Source organism: Chinchilla lanigera, unplaced genomic scaffold (genome assembly GCF_000276665.1).
Source record: "Chinchilla lanigera isolate Chin_1 unplaced genomic scaffold, ChiLan1.0 scaffold00007, whole genome shotgun sequence".
Taxonomy (NCBI): domain Eukaryota; kingdom Metazoa; phylum Chordata; class Mammalia; order Rodentia; family Chinchillidae; genus Chinchilla; species Chinchilla lanigera.
Genome location: NW_004955408.1, coordinates 10,609,303 through 10,627,625, shown reverse-complemented (window position 1 = coordinate 10,627,625; position 18,323 = coordinate 10,609,303). Strand labels below are relative to the sequence as shown.

The 18,323-nt window shown below is 38.6% G+C and overlaps 1 protein-coding gene across 2 annotated transcripts in view; it reads right to left on the bottom strand.

The window, feature by feature from the left end:
- The window catches only part of Sgcd (sarcoglycan, delta (35kDa dystrophin-associated glycoprotein)), a 546,765-nt gene that overhangs the window by 192,483 nt on the left and 335,959 nt on the right, over positions 1 to 18,323 (bottom strand). The gene's annotated exons all lie outside the window — the stretch shown is intronic.

Below are 18,323 nucleotides of genomic sequence, written 5' to 3'. Positions count from 1 at the left end.
ATTGTATAAAAATGCTACATCTTTTTTATCCATCCCTTAGTTGATGGACATTTGGGTTGTTTCCAAGATTTAGTTGTTACAAATTATGCTACTATAATCATGGGTGCACATATATCCCTGAGGCATGATACTTTCACTTGTTCTGGGAAAACACCCAGAAGGGGGATAGCTGGGTAGAATGGGACCTCTAATTCTTTCATCTACTTTGGAAGTGTGAATACAAAGTGTCCAAGAAAAGTACACAAATTTGCCAACAAAAGTCAGATATTTAGGCTTCATAGTGACACAAGGGGAGCACCAACAAGGCATTGAGCAAAAACAGGCCATCCATGCTCTCAATTCCAACCACCCAAAGCCAGATAAGGGAGTTCTTGGGGGCAATGGAATTCTGTTGTGTCTGGATTCCAAATTTCTCACTTCTGGCTAAAATCCTATATAAAGTCACCAAAGACAGGGAAAAAAAGAGATGCTCCTCTAGCATGCTGATCAGAAAAAACCATTTAAACGAATCAAAAAGGCCCTGACTCAGGGCCCAGCCTTATGGCTGCCAGATATATTCAAGCTTTTCTTTGTGTATATCCACAAACAAACAAACAAATGGCCATAGGTATACTAATCTGGTTGTGGGATCTTGGCATTGCCCACTGACATACTTGTCAAAACAATTAGATGCTATGGCCTCAGGGTGGCCTCCATGCTGTACAGCACTTGCTGCCACCCCTCTGCTGAGGCAGAAGCTGACAAACTGTCTCTGGGACAATAACTGACTATTTGAGTGCAACACCAGAAACATTACTAGGATATCATTTCTATGTGTCATCGCTCACTGCCATCACTCGAGGTTTCTGTGAGCAATGTCTAACCCATGCTCAAAACAACCCAAGGCAAGGGCTTATCCATCCCCAAGGTATTCAAGAAATGCGTGCTACCCCTTGCAAAAATTTGCTTAGAGACTTCACAGAGCTGCCTCAAGTGGGAGGCTGTTGATCCACACTGGTGTTTGTCTGTACCTTTTCAGGATGAGTTGAGGTTTTCCCCACCTGAACAGAAAAGGCCCCTTGACCACCGACCAGGGAGTCAAACAATAGACTGGCACTTGTGGCTGAGATAGCTCAGGGCTCCCATAAATGTGAAAAATAAAAGAAAAACCACACAGCCTATTAGACCTAGAGATCAAGAAGAGAGTGCATGAACCAGACATTCAACAATTGCTGAAAAAGCATTACCAGGAAACCCATCTGAGTTGGGATCAGGTCCTGCCTGCTGTCCTCTGAGACAAGTGCACCCTTACCAAATAAACAGGGTATTCACCTTATATAATCCTATTTGGGAAATCATCCCCAATTACTGGTAAAAATCAAGAGTGATCTCTGCAACCTGTGAGAATAGACCTTAAGAAGACAGATCCAGGCTTTGGGAAACATCATGACAGACATCCATGGCTGGGTACAAGAAAGACTGTCCATAATTCAGCAGACCCAATATTCCCCTTCAAGCCTGAGGACTTTGTTTGGGTCAGGAAATGAAATACAATCACCTTGGGACCCATATGGAATGGTCCCCATAATGTATTCTTGTCCACCCCCACTGTGATTAAAATTACAGAAATTGTGCCTTGGATCTATCACAGCTGGCTAAACTTCCACTGCAAGACAGGTGCACCAGCCGACAAGATCCAGACCATCTGAACCAGCTAATCTTATGGTGATACAGAGCTACTACCAGGAACAGCAGCCCTGTTCTACCCACCACAGAGGCTGACCAGTCCACACACAACCAAAGCCTGAGGATCAACCTGGAGTTACAATAACAGCATGAGTCTCTTTTCCTTTTTATTATAATTCTCCCTTTGTCCATGCTATGTAAAAACTCCCTACTGGAATGCTTCCCATGCAGCTATACTACCCAGTTGGGGAACATCATTACAAGAACCTTGCCATATCATACCTATTATAAATACAGAGAGATACACTAGAGAACTTGTACTCATAAACAGCCTACTCAATTTGTGACCAAGGAAGTAACCAGCCTTATGATTGTTATGACCCCACATTCCCAATTTATGAACCCTGGTTTGTGGTCCATGCAGAAAAAAAAGAGATGACAAGTAGCACCCCCCAAAAAATATTAGCCAGTACTGGAGCCCAACTACCTGGATGGAAGATAAAATATGAAGATACTACACCTCTATTTACAAGTTTACAAAATAGACTGCCCCTAGACTACCTTCTAGCCCAGAAAAAAGGGGTATGCAAAAATTTCAGGCTAACTAATTGTTGCCTAGAGATTGATGACAATAAGAAAGTTATCAAAGACATTACTGCCAGAATTAAAAATTAGCCCATGTCCCAGTCCAAAACTACAAGTGGTGGTCTCCATATTCTATCTTTAGAGGTTGATTTTCATCCTTTTAAAGACATGCTACCTTAACAAAAATAGTTCTGACTATCTTGGGAATTTGTCTTGCTCTCCCTTGCCTCTTATCCATGCTTGTCAAACCCATTTTGTAAGCCATAGAGGTTGGTAGACAGACACATCATTACTCAACTAATAGCTGTGACTGAATACCAACCTCTGCCCAAAAAGAAGCCAACACTCCCAGTAACAGAGTGAATAATAATGATGTTGATGCTCACTGTTGAAACTCATTTATAGAAAGCGTTAAAGGAGGGAATGAAGCATGACTTAAAAAGGAGGAACAATAAGTTTCCCCAACCTTAATAATTCCCTTGAAACTTCCCACTCCCTATGACTGGTGTTTCTTATTCTATTATAAATAGTTACTAACTTGTCCTTGTCAGTAAAGGTTCATACACTCCTGTTCTCATAACATCCTTTTTCATCTGAGCAAGACCACCAAGATATGGTGCAAAACTGTTGCTTCTGTAAACTTCCTTCTCTACCTATAAGTTTTGTGCTGAAGACAAACCTCCCTACCAACATATATAAAACAGGAGCCCTTCCTTTGTTCAGGGCTCAGCCCTTTTGGACACAAGTCTGCTGAGGCAAGTGTACACATAAAATAAATAAATCCTTCTGTTTTTCCTTGGTCTCTCCAAATTCTTGAATTCTGCAACAATAATAGAGAACATGACTTTGTCCCCCAATTTCTTCCCGCCTTCCTGGCTCTGTCCAGTGAAGGATCACCTCCCTTGTACCATAAAATGTAACAAAACCTTAGCACAGACCTAGACAAAGAGAAATTATTTAGACTTAAGCTTTATCTACCACATTTAGCACAAGGTAAGAAGGAACAAGGATATCTTAATTCACACTAAATCCACAAAATTAAGTAAATCACAAATATTTGCTAAGTACATGCTCTATATTAGACACTAGAAGCAGAGCAACCAGAGAGCTCTAGCAATAGAGACCATGGTGTTCAAAAGGCACTAAATTTATAGACACTATTTTCCATCAATCAGGCAAGAGACTTCACATTCAGTGGGGGAAAATGCCATGCTTGGTTCTCATTCTCAAATGCACTAAGATTAACAGGAGGCAATAAACAGAAAGGCAAAATACATTCCACTCCAAATACATTCCACTCCAAATTTTGATCATTTTCCCTTGGGAAAAAATCATTTTATCCTTACAGTTTTTCTCATCTATTCCTCAATTATGGGCTTTGCTCTCCCCTTAAAAATAAAGCAAAATGCTCCACATGACCTCACTGCAATATACAGGGGATGCACCTTCAACCAATCATTTAGCTTATCCTTGGCCAATGGCAGTTTCTCTCAAGCATGTTATTCCAGAGACTCTGTGCTCTAAGAAAGCCAGGAAAGATTTATCACTCAGTGACACATGCAAATCTTCCTTTAACTGACAAGAAACTTCTTTTGGCCTTGAAGTGAGTCTCTGACTTTACAAAGAGAGGTAGGGAACAACACAAACTTCCTCAAAGCATTCTTCAATTTGAATTTCAACATGGAATCTCATGGAGTCTGCCGATGGCATTTTTAAAAGAATTTCATTAAATGTTGCTAACATGTCATAAGCGCCCTTAAATGGAAGGGTAATGGCTCATAACATTTGTAAGCTTTTTAATTTCATGGAATATGAGCAGCATAATCAGGACCTATTAAAGTCAATCAACTGTGCCAAGTGGGGCTACCTACCTTTGCTTTGTTTCTACTTTCCTTGTTGGTATACCCTGTGAACCAAGAGGCAGCAAGCCCCAGTAACATTCTTTAAGGCTAATATCGGTGTGCAATATTTTCAACAACCTCTGGAGAGACCATCATAGCTGCATTTGCAGACACCTCTCAGAAAATGACTTTTGGCTTCTGGAAATGAGAGATTTCTCTTTCCATTTGCCTCATCTCAGAAGGCACAGTTTTGGTAGGATTCAAAATCAGTCATCTGACCAGTATAACTGGAATTAGTAAATGGAGAACATATAAAGTATTATTCACATTTCCACTGATATAAGAGTGTCCAAACTATCAAATCTTTATAGCTCAGATTTTTCTTCTACTACAAAGGCTTTAATAACAATGTTAACCACTTACAATAGGTTAAGTGGCAGGCACTGCACTTGTATTTTCTTGTTTAATTAAAAAAACTTCTGTGATCCTACCACTCAACCATTCAGAGAGAAACTAAAGAGCTAAGTACTAAGACATCAAGGAACATGCTTCAAGCTACAAAGCTAGTGAGACACAAAGCCAAGCTTCAAACATAGTTTTTGTCTGATGCTAAAGCCCATGTTACCTGCTACTATGATATATTGCCTTCACACATCTTAATGCTAGTCTTCTCCCAGGAATGGAAATATCTAGAGAAATCATTTCCACAAGGGGAGTACAGGAAATGTTTTGGCATGGCAAATGGTTATAGAGTTAAATAAGGAGAATTTACAGAGCAATCTAGACTGTGCACATCAACATTGATGAAATACGATAGAGTATGATGAGCCAGAATATAGCAAAGTCACCTACAAAAGCCTGATTTGAAAGTGAGAAAGTCTGAGCTAGGAAAAGGAGCAGGAGCTAAGCTAGAGCAAGCCTTATGCACCTAAGACTCTTAGCATATGGGAAGATCCAAATTCTACTTTTGTGCAATGCTGATGGCCCCATAGGGGGCATATCTAATGGCTCCTAGAGCAAAGGAGGAGCAGAAAAGATCATCAGGACCTCATTCAAATTATCAAAAAAAAAAAAATCCAAGAACAATATGTACACACTCTGCATTTGATTTTAATTCAAACAAATGATCAAGAAAACTTTTAGCTATTGTATTAGTCATTTCTTTGTTGCTGGAACATAGGACTGATCATATGTAACTTAAAGGAAAAAGGGTTTATTCTGGCTCAGAGGGGTCAGTCACAAGGAATAAATAACATGGCTGACAGATGAAAGCTGCTCAACCCATGGCTCCCAGGAAGCAGACAGAGCATAGGAAAGCCAGACAGACAGGAATGGCTAGGGACAAGAATACATTTTTCAAAGGCATCCAGTGGTCCAACTCCTCCAAATGGACCCCACCTTCTACAATATATTCAGCTATGAACACAACAATGGATTAATCCACTGATGAGTACAATGTTCCCATGATCCAATCACATTGTGAAAACTCCGCGTCTGAACACACGAGATTTCTGTAGACATTTTAGAATTTAAACATAACAGCTATTTTCAAGGCTGCCAATAATGAAGACTGGGCCAAGGAAATATACACATTAATGGTGGTACACTACCTGATGTAAATGTCACCATAATATCTGAAGGCCTTCAAAGAAAAGTTTTCATCTTGAAAGGGGAGGAAAACTGTGTCCATGAATGTTTCCTATATATGTGGGTGTGCTGTTAATCATATCGTGAGTATGTCAATTTCGGTTGATAAGAAATTCAAGAATATGCCAAGGAAAGAGAATTAGTGGAGTTCTTGTACTTATTGCTACAAGAACGCTTCACAAGGCATGCTAAATTGACAATAAAGAAATCAATACTTTCTCCAAATGGGCTCCCAAAGGCAATTAAGTGCTAAGGCATCCATTATACATAATGAATTCACATCTCTCCTATGCATCTGGAATGGCACTAGGTATTCTGGGAAGTGGAAGAATTGGGAATATGGTCAGTCATGTTTTCTGCGTTCAGCAGTGTTCTGTAGTAGAAATAAGGAGCCAGAGTTAAAGAAGTTCAGGTATTTGGAAGTTCTAAATTTCTATAAGTGTTTCATCATTTCATATTTGTTTCCTTTTGATGGGTTCAGAATGAAAAAATTGGTAGAACACTCAGAAATTTAGAAAATAAGTAGTCTCAAACTGTGGATGGAAACATATATATAGGACCTAACATCTCTGAAAGAAGGCATTTTTCTCAGAGTTACTGACTTAATTTACAAGTCCTGAATTATTTCCTAATAGATACTGTAATACAATCCCAACAACAACAACAACAATAGCAAAACAACAGCATAAATGGAGAGAGGCAATGGTGTAATGGGAGATGGTACACACTAGGAGATGTGTGATTTGAATGAAAAAATATGTATAACAGAAGCCATCCAAGGAGGTGGAAGGAATGACTAGAAAAGCAGTAACTGATAGAGACAGAAAGTATGACAGCCTTTTCTTCATGAAACTAGCAAGGATCGTGCTTGTTTCTCAGATTTAGAGGAAAACCGAGTCAGGCAAGTAGTACAGAGCAACCAGTAGCTACCATTTAACATTCAAGGTAGTAGGGCATTCCAGATTAGGAGAGTGTCAGAGTCAAGCTGCCTGGGAATATTATATGTATGTTCTCTCTAATCTTTCTAAGTCTTTGACTGCTCATCTCTAAAGGGAAGATGAAAATGATAGATCCTTCACAGGGTCACTACAAGGAATGATGGAGATAATTTTACATTAGCACTTTGCCCATTAGCTATGACAACGTAAGGATCTAATCATACATTATTTAGATTAAAATTTAGCAAATATTTATAAGCAATTACTCTCTGGCTGAGGCCTCTGCAAGGTACTTTCACACCTATTAGTTTATTTAATCTTCTTATCAGCAAATCTTTTAATGCACATTAAAGTTGTAGATATTCACTATTTAAATAGAAAAGCAAAGCCTTGCAGCCACTCAAGAATGTTTTAAAATTTTGTCACCATACCTTATTTCCTGGTAGCAATTTCTTAGTTATCATTAGAACAGAATAATTTGGGTTTCCAGATATCTGGAGTCCCTAGCTTAGCCTAGTCTGGCCTTTGCAATTCTCCCAGACCTTAGATTTGCTGAGTGAGACTATATGTATAAATCCATTGAAAGTATGCTTTGTGCTGGGTAATTTATAAAGTACACTTTTTGCTCTCTGAGCTAACTTTAAAAATCAAAACATGGGGATGGGGATTTAGCTCAGCGGCAAAAGCGCCTGCCTGGCAAGCGCAAGGTCGTGAGTTCGGTTCCCAGTACTGGAGAAAAACCAAAAAATAAAAAAAATAAAAAAAAATAAAAATAAAAACATGCATCCTCACCACATCAGTGTTGCTGGGTCCACTAGACATGAATCCTGTGACCTGTGGGTGGTGAGTGCCATGCCTAAAGCTAATTCTGTGGTCTTCACCCACTGATAGAAGGGATTAGTTCCACATTGTCCACCATCTTTTTGGGATTGGCCATTTTGTATGTTCGGAACACTTGTCAAAATGTCATGAAGTTTTGTTTTCTTTTCACTGAACTTCTCACACAGTTATGTCTTAGTTTGTTTAATCTCCATAACAAAATCCCCCAGAACAGGTAATTTACAAGAGAAATGTACTTTATCATATTTCTGGAAGCTGGGAAGTCAAAGAACAAGCTGCCCGCAGATTTAGTTATCTGGTGAAGGCTGCTCCCTGCTTCCAAGATAGTGCCTGGTTGCTGTGCTCTCACAAGGTCAAAGAGATGGAATGGATAAAAGAGCCCAAAGTTCGTGTGAAGGATCTTTCTACAGGTCTTAATCCTGTTCAGAAGGTAGGAGCTTGCAGCCTAGTCATCTCATAAAGGACCCAGTGCTTAGTGGTATCATGTATGCCATTGAGTGTTTTTTTTTTTATTTTTGCCATTAAGTTTTAACACATGAATTCTGGATGGGACACATCAAAAACATAGCACTCCGCAACATGAGTTTCACTAAGTTATGATGAGAAAGAAAGAACACTTTGGGATTCAATAAATACTTTGTGTTACGGACAGAAAGTATTAAGGTAAATTCCATGCCTAAAAGCATTCATGTGGTAAGAAAAATTTTAAAAATTACTGAGAATGGTAAGAAACAGATGAAAAGCTTTTGTTTCTTAACTGAAATTAGGGACAAACTACGGATTAGTAATTCAAGAATAAATCCAAGACTTCTTCTCATCCTTTACAGAGCTACCACCTAAGAATAATTCATCACTGAATAAAAATTTCTAACAGAACTATCTGAGCCTTATCAGAGGCCTAAAACCAATCTAGAGGGCTTGATGTGCAAACACTTCAATTATCCTACCATCTGTACTTGTCTTTTAATATCAAGAGATTCCTTTTTTTATTTCCAAGACTCTGATATTGCAAAATGGAAGCTGTGGCTCAATAGGTACAAAACTTCACATATCTGCAGCGGGCAAGGAAAAAAATGGCTTCCCGCTTGTCTCATTCTTTCAACATGGGGATTTTTGGGGGTCACAATCTACCTCTCCTTCCTCTCCTGTAACATGCCACAAGTCCATCTGCAAAATATTTATTAGTCTTAAAAGCCTCATTTGCTTTGCAGACCATTTGGTATTTTCCTAAAGGCAGAATCACTGCTGATGATAACAGAATCATTCATGGAAATGGAAAGTCCCATACGCATAATTTAGGCAACTGCCTTTTAAAACAACGCTGGTAAGAACTTACAACGGAGTGCTGTGTCAAAGGGTTACACTTAACAGCCGATAGAGGTCACAGAATCAAAGTAACAGTATTTGCTTATAATTTCATACGCCAAAGACGTGTTTTTTCAGTTCCTCGAAGTACAGCTCCTAAAGTTTTTCCATTTTGACAGTGAACAAGTCTTTTAAAATTAAGACTAAGAGTGCAACACATTCGGCAATTATGGAGCACAGAGTACCACTACAGCTGACAGGAGATGAGTCTGTTTTGATTGAAGTGCTACAGAAAAACATTTTTTTTTTAAAAGCAAGGTTTATTTTTGCTAATGGTTTAAAAGTGAAAAACAACAAAGCTTTTAATAATATACCAAACCATGCACCTTCCTTAAAGCCAGCTTTTTCCCCCGTTATTCTCCCCAAATGCTCAACAGGAACCACCGGCTGTGAGATGCTGCCAAACAGCAGCAGAACTTTTCTTACTCTTACAGGAACATAAAACAGACCGCAGGGAACTCTAGCCTGCGTTTTCCCCTCTCACACACTGTCTCTGAAATATGAAAGAAGCAGTCGCAGCACCAAGTGGTCATCGCCGGTGGCCAGGGTATTCCTGAAATCAGAGAGAACAGCTGAAGCTGACTAGTCACAGGATGATGATGGTGAACTCCAAGGGCAGAGGGAGGAAGTGTTCATGTTTTTCTACTCAGCTGTCCTGTATGTAACACAGCTCCACCCTAGAACTTTCATTAGCCTGTGGATGGCATGAGTCAAGGCAAAATGGCAGAGTTGGAAAAGGCAGGCTTCAACATGTTTAGTCTACCTTTCTCTCTTCCATCTGGTCAATTCTCATTCACCCATGGCCTCAGGCCATGCCACTGCTCACACTGTCTTCTCCATAAGTGACTACTTAGCATGCAGATGATAAAAATAATCAGTGCGTAAGTTTTTATTAATGAGATATTTGTCTCTGTCTCTACCTGAAGGTTCTTACAGAATCTTTGAGCCAAAAGGACCAGTAAAGAAGTTATACATTAACACAAAATTTGCTTTCATGCCACTACATTGTCTAGGAAACAAGGAGGCTGCCCTAAACAATGACAGTGATGATATCAATAAATGCTAAAAATGATGATTTGTATGTTCACATTTTATATAGTGATTTATATTCAAGGGGATAACCTACAAATTTTATACCAATTAACTTCTACAGTCTTTAAATAATCTTAAGAGGTAGTAGCATAAGTGCCCACATTTTGCAGGAAGTAAACTGAGAAAAGGAGAGGTTAGGTAACTTGCTGAGGTCACATAGCTAGTAAATGGCAAAGTCAGGATTGCAATCTGTGACGAAGGTACTCCAGTGCCTGCTCTTTTGCTTAGGAATGTTTTGTGCATATTTAAAGTATACAACATGCTATTACAAGTTACAGGCATAGAGTAAAAGGGCTTCAAAGTAGAACGAATACACACCGCTTTGTACTGCCTTTTTTTAAAAAATCTCTGCTATTATAGAGATTATATGGTAATAGAGGAAAGAAACAAGTATGGATATAAATTGATAATTGTATAACTTACACTTATAGTATTATATACAAATACACATTATGATATAAGAAAATAAAATTAAATTGTCTATTTTTCACTTTAAAGAGAAAAAACAATAAAAACAATGATACAAAGTTTCATAAGAATATAGCAGGAGAGTAACGATGGTTAGCACATTGCTTACTGTTAACTTCAAAATAATTGCTCAGATTACAAAATATAGGCATTAAAATTGTTCAATCCATATAAGCACAAACCTTTCTTTTCAGTGACTATTAGCAATTAGTAGTATAGGTATTTTGACTACCTTGTTTGTTTGTGTGTATTTATATATAGTCTTATTTTTCCCCTCCTTCTTTTCACCTTTCCCCCATCCCAGTGCAACTTAAGACCATACTGATAAGTCAAATAAATCAGTCTCACATGTGTAAACATTGTATTGTCTCCTTAGTGTAAGAAGCTGAAAGAGTAAACAGGATCCAAAATGTACAATAGACGTTGGGAAATGCAAAGAAAATGCCCATGTTGAATAACCACTTAAGCACAGGCTTGGATGAAAGGAGTTTAGTCTGGTGGTCTTCAAACTGGGCCCCACAGAACCTTGCCTAAGACCTCAACATCCTGTTGTTCAAGACAGGGAGACTCAGCAGGTGGGCCAACAGACTGAGGGTCCCAGCCTCTGCTCAACCACAGCAGCTCACCTTCCATCTGCTTTGAATTTGGGGATTCCAAATAGCATTTCCTTAAAGAAGACTGCATAGCGCCTATGATAGCACAAATCTGTCATCTCAGCCACTTGGGAAGCTGAGTCATGAGGATTGCAACTTTGAGCACAGTCTGGGGATTTCAGCAATTTACCAAGACTCTATCACAGAATTTTAAGAAGAGAAATTATAGCTGCTGGAGATGCATTATGAAGTTTTTGGATTCAATCCTCAGTACCACATAAAGGATACAAAATATTAGAAAACCTCTGGTAATCTATGATAGATAAGAAATAAAAAAATAAGTTGCTAACAGGCTCACTGTGGATAAATACTACAATGTAAAAAGAACCCAGATTACCTAACATCTAATCTAATTTCCTATCTAGAACTCAAAACTGCCATCCTTAAATCCCCTCTGCCCATAATCCTTTGTCATTATTATTATTATTATTATTATTATTAGTAGTAGTAGTAGTAGTAGTAGTACTGTACTAGGAGTTGAACCCAGGTGGTTTCACAAACTCAAAACTGAGTGACATCCCCTTTTAAAAAAGATATTTTGAGAAGGCTCTCACTGAGTTGCCTATCTTGCCTTGAACTTGTGGTCCTTCTGCATTGTCCTCTCAAGTAGTTGAGATTACAGATGTGCACCTGTATGCTATTAGAAGGTTTCATCCAATATACTACGCCTTTCCTTTTAGAAAATTCACAGCCCAAATCTAGAATTAGCACATGGGATGGTTTGGCCTTTCTCTTATATGCCATTATTTGCCTCTATCTCTGCCTTCTATTCTGATTCATCACTTCCCTGATGTTAATCTGTTATCTCTTTTGATAGTACAAGGTAACTGTACACACCTCTTATGCACTATTTCCAATCCTTTGTGAAAATGTAAGTGCATGGAACAGAGGTGTGTTTAGGATAAAAGTATGGTAAGAAAAAATATCTGAGGGACCTAGTTTTTAAGTATATGACATTCTAATGGCTAATGTTTGTGCCCCAGGTCAGGAAATAAGAAAGAACTTGAGGCAACCTATCTGCTCAGTGGTGCTCATCTCACGCAGTGAGACAATCTGTCAGTTACTTGAAGTTTGGATCCATTATTCTACCCTAACACTGGTTGATGCAGTTGTAACAGAAACCTGACCATTTCATAGTTTAGATTCAAACTGGCCCTCAAGAGTTTCATGTGTTTAGAAGGTGGTTGGACTACAGAGTCACTCGAAGTATCTGTGGATTCATCCATCCATGGGTTTAGTAGCTGAATGTACTGTTAGGAGGTGGGGCCTAGTTGGAGATGTGACCTAGAAAAGCATATGTTTATCTGGCTTCTCCCTGCTTTCTCTGCTTCCTGGATGCTTTGGGCTTTGCACCTTTCCTCTTCCATGCCCCTCTGTTATCATTTTTCGGGCTGATAGCCAGCTGACCATGGACTAAAGCCATGGGCCAAAATAAACTTCTCCTCCTTGGAGTTTTGCGTGTTGGATACTTTGGCCCAGCAATGGGAAAGTGACTAAAACAGAAAATTGGTACATGGAGTTGGTTCATTTCTGTGATGGTTTTAACTGTATGGTTTGGAAACTTTTGGAACTCATTTTTGGGAAGAGTTTAGGAAAGTTTGGGGATGTGGTTTAGAGAAGCCCTACAATGCTGTGAGTAGTACTTGAAGTACAATATTGGTCAGAGCTCAGAAGACCAGAATTCTGATAGTAATGGAGAATAACGGGTAAGCTTGGGAAGTTTCAGCTGGAAACAGGACTCCACTGGCAGTTGTATTAGCTCCATCTATCTTACACTCTGTGAGAAAATTTGTCTTTATTTTTCCCATGTCCTGAGACTTTCTAGGAGACTGACATTAAAGGCAGCCCATCACTACCAGCTAATTAATCTAGCAGAGAAAATTTCAAGGCAACTCAATGTTTAGGCTGCAGTGTGAGCAGTGATGGCTGCCTTAGCTATCTACAGTGAGAATCAGGAGCAAATAGCAGAGCTGAGTGATTTGGAAAGTTTGCAGTTTCTCTAGAAAGAAAATGCCTACAAAATTGGGGCAAAGAATAACATGACTGCTGGAATAACTAGCATTAAAAGGAAACCAAGTACTTTGCATCAGGAACATAGGAAAAATGGCTTGAGAGTTCTTGGAAGTAAACAAGACCCCACCCATAGCAGATTTAAGGGTAAAAAACTATAAAGCTTTCATTGGAGATGATAGCTCTGGCCTTCCTGCTTCAGAAGGACCTTCTAGAGTACTGACTCCCTGAGGTTAATTTCACTCTGTTCAGCCATCCTGGCACTCAGAAGCCATTGTAGGAACGTTCCAATGAGTCCCAACTACTCAAGCTGGAAGCAGACCTAGGTGTCATCCACATGGTGCTGATTTTTCAGACAAACAGAATGTAAGAGTTGTGGGATCAAGAAGGCTTCCACATAGATTTCAAAAGAAGGCCTGGGAGGCCGAGCAATGCGCCCCTGAGAGGGTGAGGCATGAAGCTGTGAGGGTTAAGCTAAAGAAACAGTGGGCCAGGCACACATGCCAGGAAATTAGAGATGCCAGAATGTGGAACATCTGCTGTAGAAAGCCATAGGCAGTGGGCAGAGCCAATCCAAGGAAAAGTCATGTTATCTGCAACCAGACATGGAACTATAGGATTTAATGCTTACCATGCTAGGTTAAGGTCTTGCTTCAGACCAACTCCTTCCTATCTCTCCTACTTGTTCCTTTTGGAATGGGACTGTTTACCTTGTGCAATTATCTTTTGAAATTGTCTTAACTTTCTCTTTAATTTTTACAGGGCCTTACAGGTAAGAGTTTCATTTGGGTCTCAGAGGAGTCTCTGGATTTAAACTTTTCTGTAATGCTGGAATTTACTGACATTTAGAAATGGATTAAATGTGTTTTACATATTGAGGTTGACACGAGGCTTTTATGGGTCAGGAGCAAAATGTTATGTTTTAGATCTAAAAGGTTCTCCAAAGTCTCACATTTAGATGTGGACCCTGGTGGAAAAGATGTATGCTCATCCCTGGCTCTTTCCTTCTCTCCTTGCTTCCTGGATGCCATGGCTTCAGTACCTTTTCCTCCACGATCCCGCTTTGCCATCCTCTTTCTGCCTTGGAACTAGCCAACCACAGACTGAAACTGTAGATGAGAACTAACACTTCATCCTTTAAGTTTTGAGTGGTGAGTATTTTGTTCTAGTTATTAAAACAAAAAAAAGCTTTCAATAACTCTAACATTTTCAGCATGAACTTCACTGGTGCACACCTGAAATCCAAGAACTATGGGAGTCTGAGCAAGAGGATCACAAGTCTGAACCCAGCATGGGCTACCTGGTAACTTAGTGAAATCCTGGCACAAAATAAATGAAAAGAAAAGGGCTGGGAATATAGTTCAGTGCAAAGGCCCTGATAGCAGTACTAAGATTGCTACCACCTCCCATTAAACATGTCACCACTACTGGAGAAAACAAACCAACAAACAAAAAAACACATGCACAGTCAATTTCCTAAGTTAAAGAACAAAAATCTATTAGTCTGTTTAAATTCTACAGTTATCAACAGCCTTTGAATAAGTATGACCATTTTCCAGGAGAAAAACAAACTGACTATAATATTAAATGTTTGTATTTCCTTAAAGTAAGCAGCTGGTTCCAACAATTGCCCACAGTAAATTACAAGATGTAAACAGATAGATACATTTGGGGAATAGCAATTGGTTTAACAGTACAGATGGGCTTATAGATGACCTTTCCAATTTTTAATAATGTCCATAATTTATGTGTGAGCAAAGAAATGCAAAGATGCCTAATGCACCTCTCTGACTCAGTACAAATCACTTTTATTTACTTGGGCAATACGTCATGGTCCAGTTAACTTCTTAATTAAAGACAGCAAGATGCTTTTGCTCCATGCAAGTGGCATGGAAAATACTGTTTTGTGTGCAATATGTTCAGCTGGGAGTTGAAGCTGTTCTGCTTACTGAGGAGAAGCCACCACCACTGCCTTCATTTGAATTCTAAAACAACCAAGACACAGCTCTGCTCTTGCAGGTAAAGTATCAATGGATTCTTTTCAGATAAACTTTGTGAATGTCTGCCACTCCGTTTTACTTCTGAGTTTGTATGTGCAGGTGTGTGCCTCAAACCAAGGATGCAGAACCAAAATTGTTCGAACTTATTTGTGCCAGTCTGTCCTTCCCAGTTCATGGTCTTTAGCAGCTAGAAGAATAAAAATTGGTGTGTGATAAGAGACTCAGGGGGAAGAATGTCTATGATGGGTCATAGTTCCAGCCTCCAGATGTTCCAAGACTGCTTACACTTTCCATTAAACATGAACACAATTTCAAAACCCAAAGCATAAAGATGGACCCATCATACTTCCCAATTTCAGATTATATTTGCAAAGTTACAGTAATCAAAAAGCAGTATGATGCCAACATAAAAAGAAACATATAAGCTAGTGGAACAGAATACATATAAACTAGTGGAATGGAATACATATAAACTAGTGGAATAGAATATAAAGCCCAGAAATTAACCCCACTCGGCTGCAGTCAACTGATCTGCAACAAGGGTGTCAAGAATAAATGGTGGGGAAAGGATATTCTTTTTAAGTCATGGTGATGAGAATATTGGATTCCATAAAAGTCAGACAAAGGGATAAACTGGAATCTTATCTCACACTAAACACAAAAGTCATCTCAGAATGGATTAAAGACTTACACATAAGTTGTAAGCCCATAAAACTATTAGAAGAAAATGGGGATATTTTTCAGGATATTAGTCAATGCAATGATTTTTTGTTGTTATTTGCATAGGATACCCTACAGCATAGGCAATAAAAGCTAAAGAATCCAACAAATAGGATTACATCAGACTAAAGTTTTTGCACAGCAAAGGAAATAATCAACAGAACTAAAAGGCAGCCTATGGAATGGAAGAGAATATGTACAAAGCATATCATGTCTGATATGGTTTTAACATAAAAATGTATAAGTAGCTCACAGAGCTCAACAGAAAAAAATCTGACTAAACAATTGGCAAAGCACAGGAGCAGATGCAGTAGACATTATATTCTGTCCCACTCATCCCAAAGAAAACATACAAATGGCAAACATGAAGGGACACATGCTCAACATTACTAATCATCAAGTAAATGCAAATAAAAACCAAAATGAGATGCCATCTCCTACTTGTGTGGATGGTGATTACTAAAAAGAAGAAAAATAACAGTGTTTCTACAGATACAGAAAAATGATCCTTTATGTGTTGTTAAGAGTGTGAACTGGTGCAGTCATTATCTAAACTATGAGAGATTCCATATAGAAATTAAAAAATGAATTACCAGGTGATCCAATTGTCCCTCTTCTGGGTATGTATCTAATAGAATTAAAATCATTATCTCTAGGAGATTGTGCACACCCCCATGTTTATCAGAGCATTATTTATTATACCTAAGGCATGAAATTAATTTAAACTGTTTTAACAGAAGAATGGATAAAAAAAAATGTGTCACGCACACAAAACGGAATATTCTTTTGGCTTAACCAAGAAGGAAACCTTGTCACTCATGACAAAATAGATGAGTCTAGAGGACACTAAATGAAATAGCTCATGCACAGGAAAACAAATTATGCATGATCTCACCTTAATATGGAATGCAAAAATGTTGAACCCATAGAAAGAGTGTGCCAGAAAGATTGTTAAACCAAGGGTGGATGGAACATATGGACATGGCCACAGGGTACAGACTTTTAGTTATAATAATTAGTTTTAGTCGCCAAGGACAGGGGAGGAAAGTGGAGGGAAGGACGGCAGAGCAGCTGAGGGGAGAGGAAAAAAACAGTTTTAGAGAGTGCTAATATGCAGCATGGAGATTAAATTACTCTTGTATTATATTATTGAAATTAAGATGATTGCCAATATTCTGACCACACAGATTGGAAAGGGAAATGTGTGATGAGATAGATACGTAAATTGGCATGTCTGGTAGTCATTTTCCAATGTACACACATACCACATTATTAAGGTCGTACCCCTCTTTAAATTTTTATAAGTACATGTTTGTAGTGCATAATGATTGTATTCATCATGGAGACTTGGCACATGCACATCATACACCTTAATGCTTTGTGCTTCCCTTCCTCCCCCATCTCCTATACTTAAATACAAGCCTTTTGTCAATTTTACCTTAGTAAAGGTAAAATTAGGAAGGGAGACACACAAGGGTTATACCACTAGGAAGGGGCATGAGATAAAGAGAAATAAACAAAGAAAATAAGTTGGGAATAAAAATAAATCATAAATAATCCACATAATTTCTTGACTCCTGAATGATGAAATACATACATTTATAATTCCATAAACCAAAGGCTGCACCTGCAAGGTAACTCGGGGACCGATTATGTAAATGAGCTAAATGACTGGCTGTAAGACCACAGCGACAGGTGGAGACGAGCACATTGACACATGTTTCACAGAAAGGAGGATGCTGCTACTCCGTTCCATCCTCACGAAATATCTCACCACTCCTGAAATTGTCATATTTTAAGAAAATGTGAAATCTTATGATTTTTAAATATTAGGAAAGAATGAATATTAAAAGGAAAATATTGGGTGAGGCAAATGAACTATGTAGGCTGCATAGAGTTCATAACCGCTGTCAAACGTGTTCCTATCAATAGCTCACTTTACAGTTTGTAAGGTGGGTGAATTGAATTACTTACTTTAACCTTTATAAGAAGTTTATTATGTAGAGACTCTCACCTCAGTGAATAGATCAGGCAAAATTGCGTGCAGTTTGTTACATTATCCACTGTTCTTTCCACGTTCCTTTCTTTAGTACGTTTGTATTTAGTATGCCATGTCTATATGTTCCATCCACCCTTGGTTTAACAATCTTTCTGGCACATTCCTTCTATGGGTTTAACATGTTTGCATTCCACATTAAGGTGAGATCACGCATAATTTGTTTTCCTGTGCATGAGCTATTTCATTTAGTGTCCTCTAGACTCATCTATTTTGTCATGAGTGACAAGGTTTCCTTCTTGGTTAAGCCTAAAGAATATTCCATTTTGTGTGTGTGACACATTTTTTTTATCCATTCTTCTGTTAAGACAGTTTAAGTTAATCTCATGCCTTAGGTATCATGAATAATGCTCTGATAAACATGGGGGTGTGGACAATCTCCTGGAGATAATCATTTTAATTCTACTGGAATCCTCTCAGGAGCTCAATACACCCCACATTTA